General features: G+C 33.7%; 1 long non-coding RNA gene across 1 annotated transcript in view; it reads right to left on the minus strand.

The window, feature by feature from the left end:
- Window positions 1–156: 156 nt before the first annotated feature.
- The window catches only part of LOC111085119, a 9,078-nt gene continuing 1,976 nt past the window's right edge, over window positions 157–7,258 (minus strand). Inside the window, exons 3-4 of the long non-coding RNA XR_002609964.1 lie at window positions 842–975; window positions 157–502 (exon numbers count right to left, since the gene is read on the minus strand). This is a non-coding gene — a long non-coding RNA (uncharacterized LOC111085119). The remainder of the gene's footprint in view (window positions 503–841; window positions 976–7,258) is intronic.

The following is a 7,258-nucleotide window of genomic DNA, read 5'->3' on the forward strand; positions in this document are numbered from 1 at the left end:
AACCATATATAAGTCCATGACCTGACTGTTTAGTCCATTGTGTGCATAAGGAGTCGTTCAGAAAAACAAAGAAATTGTTTTAGTTTTATATTAAGTTTTATTGCTTTAGTCAAATGAACTACATTTATTTCAGTTGTATTTTAAAATACTAACAAAATACTAAAATGCTAACAAAGGTAGATCTGGCCAAACCAGAATTTTGCACGAATAAACTAAACTCATAAGATTTTCTCAATAAACTTAATCACCTTTTTTGCCATGTTTGTAAATTGAAAAGATAAGATCTTCTTCAGCTTTTAAAATGTTTATTTTTGAAGAAAACCCCGATATCTAACGCCCCACAGAGGAACCTCCTTCCCATGGATTTGTTATTTTACGTTTCTTGGATAAATCCAGTTCTCAATCAACAATAAGCTTCATAAATGAACTGTCGTCAGCAAGATAGTGAAATGTAAAATGAGCTTTCCAAATTTTTTCATACATTACTGGACGAAGCCTAGTTCTGCAAATGAAGAATATATATAGATAAATTTTGTTTTATGTTTCAATATTAAAGTATTGTTTAATTATTACTGATTCCAGAAATCTAAGCTCAGAAATATCATAATTATGAAATGCTGTAATGACTGCTGTTTTATTTCTTCATATGCTGTTATTTTGGACAAAAATAAAATCGATAATCAGGATACATGTACATGATAAGAACGTGCATTAGTGGAAGAGCATTTGGAAAACATCGACCCACATACAAAAAGAAAACATTCAACTATTATAGTTTTAGATACCAGCTAATGTTACAGCAGTTATGGTTACAATTCTAAGAACATTAGCTTCACCATACCTCTCACGTTGACGTATAACACTGTCGATATAGTTTTCATCAGAAGTTCTCTGCCACATTTTAATATTTCTTTCATTGGATGCTGCTGCCTCACTGACGACTGAGGCATGTTTTGTACAGCTTGCACTTTTGATCTGCTTGGAATAGTTATAAAAATGTCCCTAGTAATCTACGTGACATTTATACCAAACAATAGGCACGAAATGTTTTCTCCATTGGAATATAGCAAACTACACGGAATCTGTTTTATAACGTTTTGAAGTTTGAATTACAATCAATTCCTTTACTACACGTCCAGTTACACAATTATATCTGAATTAATTTTAAATTTCTAAAGTTTTAGTTTCCTCGTGTAACAAGAATAAATAAATAAATATCCCGATTTTCCGACATAATCTCTGTCCCATAAAACACACAAGTTACTTTCACTCTGTCTACTTTACTCCAAATACAAAAATCATAAATTTAAAAGAGCACTCAAACACATTAACGTTTTATCGGTTATCTTCATTTTTTTCAATCTACAGGTTTGCTTAGATGACTTAATAAATTTTATAGATAAATTTACAAGATACCAGAGTTTTTCAAATAAAAAGTATACATAATTTCCATATACTTGAAGGCATAACGCTTAAATCTATATTCGAAACAGTGATTACAATTTTTTATGTTAATCGTAAACTAAATGACATCGCCACTGCCAATGGGCCAAATTTAAAACGAATAATTACATAATGATTAAAATATCTTATCTTAAAAACTATATAATATCTTTAAAAAATATCACAAAGTATACTTAGATCAAATGTTATCGTGTAGCAATATCTATTTTACTCAAACTTTTCTTATAGCATGAATATAATTTATTAATAAAGGAGGGGGTATTATATGCCCTTTTTGCTACTGGTAAAAATATTGAATTGACTTGTTCCCAGCATAGTATCTCTAGGCGGAACTTTCAGTAAATGGCTCCCTCTCTCTTAGCAACCATGGCCTTTCACAGATTCTTATCCTTTATCGTTTTCAACATTTCTGCTTTACTCACGTTCATCCATTTACCGAGACTATTTATGTAAGTCAGTTTCGGCCCTACCTCTACATTTTCCCTTCAATTCTTCCTGTTACCGTTTAATTTTCCAGCTCATCTTTTCTCATTAGGTGACCCAGGACGTGGCGTTTTCTTCTCATTGCTCTTCTCAGTACCATCTCATTTGTCACATGATCCGTCCAAGATCTCCTCAACATTATTCTGTTGAATTCTATCCAAGTTGCTTTGTAGTCTCCTTTCCTAAGTTGGTGAAATTTTCCAAAACTCATTGCTATATGCGAGAATCAGATATACATTACACTATAACACTCTTAGCTTGGTTCCATTTTCCTAACTTTCAATGTATTGCTCATCTTATGGAATGTACCCTTGGCCATACCAATTCGTTTCTGAGTTTCTGCATCAAATTTACCATCGAATGTTTTTTACGTTCCACAGATAGTTAAACTTTTCCACTAGCTTGATGGCTTCGTTATTTCTGTTTAGTTCACACGTTAGCAAATTTGTTTCTTTCTTATAACCATGCACTCTGTCTTTATCTAGTTTATTGTTAGACTCTTTTTCTTACTAAATGACTACTAACTACTATACAAAAAGCGTGAAATATAGTTTGTTGAAATAAAAAGACTTAGTATTCTCAACTTCACTAATTTCCTGCAGGTGAACATAGTAATCACTCTAAAAAAAAAGAAAAACAGGTCTACCAGATTGAGTTTTGACCTAACTGGATTGAGAAAATGGACAAAACACAAGTTTTATTTATGAAATAAAAACATTTTATTTATTTAATTGATAATGCAAACAAGACGATCAACTAAAATCAGTAAACGTGTTCACAAGAAAAAAGACGGAAACTCTTATCTCTGAATATAGATATACCCCTGTACCAGGTGAAAATCTGGATACGACTAAGAACTAGCCACAATGTTTCTATTTGAATAGGGTCAGATCTCCGAAATTGAATTTATCGCCAATTTCTCAACCATCCCATTAGTAAAAAATAGGGAAGACAAAATATTCAGGCATTTCTAAACCTGTACATCAGTGATGCAACCAGAAAACTCATTGTACAAGCCTAAGAAATTCTCCAGCGATACGTTACATTGGAAAGTTCAGAATATCAAAGGAAACTATTCTTGACAATGTATGACAAGTACAATAATAATGCAACCCAATCCAAATATAGCTATTTGCATGTTATATGTTTAACACATAAACCATCCCATGAAAGTTTATTTTTTTTAGAACAAAGCTACACAATAGGCTATCTGCACTTTGTACAGCACGGATAATCGAATCCTGGATTCTAGTTTTGTAAATTCGTAAACTTACCTCTGATCCATCAGAAAAAAAGTCGTGTAAGTGCGGAAATAATATAGTTAAATTTTGGTAAAAGAAAATGTTCGTCTTTCTAAACTAAAGGGGAAAAAACATCTGGTATGTTTCGTATACCACAATTTTCCTTCTCTTTTTTACATTTAGGCCGTCCCTAACTTTAAATCTTAGATATAATTAAATAATTTTAATGTGAATCAACTATGTATATGTATGGTATTTTATTCTTGAACTAGACAAACACACTTCATAACACGATGAAGTGTTATTAAAACTCATAGTTTTAAGGAAACAAACTATAAGTAACTTTGTATTTTTAGTGAAATACTTCCTACTTCCTCAATACTACAAGGGGAAATACTTCTAATTTTACAAACATTGTAGGCCTAGTGTACCCTTATGGTTAGTGTACTGGATTATGGATACGAGGTTCTGTGGTTCACGTCCCGTTATTACAAAAAAAAATCGTTTTCCACACTTTAGCACCTTGGGTGTGTTATATGAGATACTGTCAAATCTATTATCCGGTCTAAAGAGATTAGTTTGAGAGTTGGCAAGGTGGTATGGACCAAATACCTTCCCTCTAGTATACCACTTCAATATTAGAGACATCTAGTGCATAGAGTTATCATGTTACTTTGCATAAAAGTCAACAAACACAGAAATAAAAAAGTGTAATATTTTAGTTTTACAAAAATTTTATATTAATGAATTATACTCTTAAACTTGAAAATGTAATGTTCATTTTTGGCAGTAGGCTTTCTAGAGTAGCCATAGACTTTATAACCATAACTATACATTCTTTATTATTTAGTTTGCTTTTTCCAGGTTTTTCTTCATTTTGGTGAAGGCAACCCAGATTTGGCAAAGTTCTCCTGCCATCTTACTCGTGTTAGCTCAGACTTGACTGTTCTACTGGCACGTGGACCAGGTCTACATATACCTTGCTGTCTAAGATTAGCAGTGGTGTTTCACTTGGGTTGGAGGACGTAGTTGGTTGAGACTGAAGTTTGTGTTGCTGTAAAGGTACCAGACCAGATGTAAACGCTCTGACAGTTGTGATGATGGTAATAATCTGCTGTGGAGTAGTTTCCTGGACTTCTCCAATGGTTACTTGTCATTCCTGGGAAAGTCTTGTCTTTTTTTTCAGGCTTTTATGGTCTTACAAGAGACATGCATAGATGTCTTTCTAGTGGTTTCTGGATTCAAGCCGTCTTCTACTAGAAGAATTTGCATTGTGTCTTGGTTCTCTCTCTCTCTCTGGCCAGTTATGCAGGAGCTACAGTTAATGTAGTCAGAAGGTCAGGCTTGACAGCAAGCAGGCTCGATTTGGTGTTTGGACATTTCTATCAATCAACTTTTGGCCAGTGTTACTGGCTATACATTTGGACATACAGACTCAAGGATGGAAACTTCGGCAGTTTCTGAAAGACCTTGAATGTTAAAAGGTTTCGATAACTGGAAATCATCCTCCAACAATTGCTAAGCTGTTAGGAAACTTTTAATTATCACCAGAGTCATGGGTATCTCTGTAAGCTGATCAAAATCATGGAAGTCTTCAAACATTGGACTACCATTTTGTTATGATAAAGTGAACAGGCTATTCAAACTTCTGAATAAGCCATCAAGGTGATAGAAAGTAAAACAACCAGAATAATGTGATGTTATATAGCTAAAAGTCAGAATTGAAAACATTTAGCCAATACAGTTTCTGATAGATCAGAAGTTCAATTAGTAAGTACGGTTGAAAGTTTTAATTTAACATTTACAGCAAAAATTTGCTCTATGAGAAGATTTTAGATGCAGTTTTGAAACATTAAGTATTTCTTTTGTCATTTCTGTAGATTTACATAGATATACACGTATTATTACCTCAGAAAATGTCTTCCAGGAATATATGAACATCCCAGACTATCATGCTTCTTGTTGGGTTGTTGCCTTCTAATGACAACTCACACAAACTATCATCATTATGAAAACTGATTATATGTCTAATAAAAAGGAAGAGGATAAAACTGATAGTCTAATATTCCTACACAAGTAACTGAAACCAGGTTATAATCTTAGCTTCTAATTCAATCATAGTGCTCTTTGAAGGAACTAGAAGGCCATAGAAGTGTTGTTTGTCACACAACTTAAGTTAAAGAATCACAACCAGACTACAGAAATAATCTTTGTATTGCAATTGATAGAATCAAAATATACTCTAAGACAATTAACTAGATGAAGTATTTATCAATTGGCCAATGTGGTGCCTTCACTAAGAGTTGTTGCGACACTGCAAGATCCACCAGTGTTTTCTTGCCTTCTTTATAAACTAAGAACTCAATTTTTTATCAAAGCATTCCAAGCTCCTCCTATCCCTGTGCAAACTTAACTGATTACAACATATTTGGATACAAACTTATTACTGTTCTTTACCCCACTATTGGCCAAAACTTGATGTGTGGTCCATTAGTTTAATAGGATTGGAACAGTGTCAACCGTGGATTGTTTCCTACAACCCTTCTGCTTCTATTGTAGTGTTAGGTAGAACTGCAAATTTCTTTCTTGTCTGATATAGGTAATTTCATTTTAAATGCATAACTAGTCCACAATCATAGCATAAACTCCCTCCCTCCTATCTAATGCACATTTTGGGGAGGTACCTGCTGCTGCTGTAGCAAAATCATCATGGTACCTGGAAAGTCCCTGATATCCAAAGTAACTTCACCATGACATTGTTTATGGCAGAGTAGTGTTTTGGGTTTCACACAAACTTTTTAAGTTGTGAAGATGCCCATGGAGGTAATTATGGCCAAAGAGCCATTCCAACTATCAGTTTGAGCTTCTTTCTCTTCTGTAATTGACTTTAACTTGCCACTTCACATCTATTTACCACAGAAAGAGAATATTCTGTTAGAATGTACATACCCTTATCATTTATAAGGAGTTGCAGCATTTCACTAGCGAATCCTTCTAAAGTATTAAAGTTCAGGATATCCCTGTGTTCTGTAGCTGCCATAGCTGGATGTGCCTTTCTGTACAGGCAATACAGATCACCCACAAAATCAGACAACATCTTGTGGGTCCTAATATTTCGAGTTTTAAATTTGGTCTGATAAATAGCCACGTTATCTACTGGATCAAAACATTGATACAACTCAGCTATAACTGTGTCCCAATCCTTTATTTGCTCATCATCCTTATGGTGAAATTAGTCAAGTACTGGGTCATCCAAACTCAACATCAGACATTATACTATTTGTCCATCAGTCCATTTATTCCAGGCAGTTGTCTGTCTGAAATATTTAATGAAACGTTCCAGATGTTTCTTCTCAGTCCCTTGAATATCAGGGAGTTTTTTTACTGCTCCTCACAACCAGAGACTTGCAGTGGCATGAACAGATTACTTCACATCGTATCTCAGCCAAGATGCAGCTGAAACACCCACTATGCTATGAGTACGAGTTCTTGTTTGTACTCAGGGTTGTGTAGTACTGCTTTCAGTTGATAGACCAGTTACCATAGCAAACAAGCTGTTATTAAGCTCATCATATTCTACTCGACCCCTAGTGGTAGAGACCTTCTTTAAATAAAATGAAAAGAAAAACACTTGCTATGTTGCAAAGGTAGGATGTTTTCTCTTCTATCAGCAAGTAATCTCTTGTGTATCTCATATACCTAACGTATAACGTGCAGTTTCTTTTGTATACTCATCATGTAACAAAGTTGGGAAAGTAACCAGTAAGATAGCAAATAATTAAAGCAACATATATTGTGTTTCAACATATGCATCAACATTATTAAGAGCTATATGAAGCAACTTATCATAAAAATATGCAATCATTTTCTTATAGGTAGCGAGTTAAAAGTCTGAGTAGATAACATTAATACCAAACAAAATTAAATTCGAAAACAAGATAAAATAATTTTATTGAAACCAATGGTTAAAAACCAGGCTATACGTTTCAACACAAAGTAGTGGCTACTGTGAGTTGTGAATTAATGCGTTTATTTTTCTTTGTTTGTAATTAAGCACAAAGTTACGCAAT

This window comes from Limulus polyphemus, unplaced genomic scaffold (assembly GCF_000517525.1).
Source record: "Limulus polyphemus unplaced genomic scaffold, Limulus_polyphemus-2.1.2 Scaffold243, whole genome shotgun sequence".
Taxonomy (NCBI): Eukaryota; Metazoa; Arthropoda; class Merostomata; order Xiphosura; family Limulidae; genus Limulus; species Limulus polyphemus.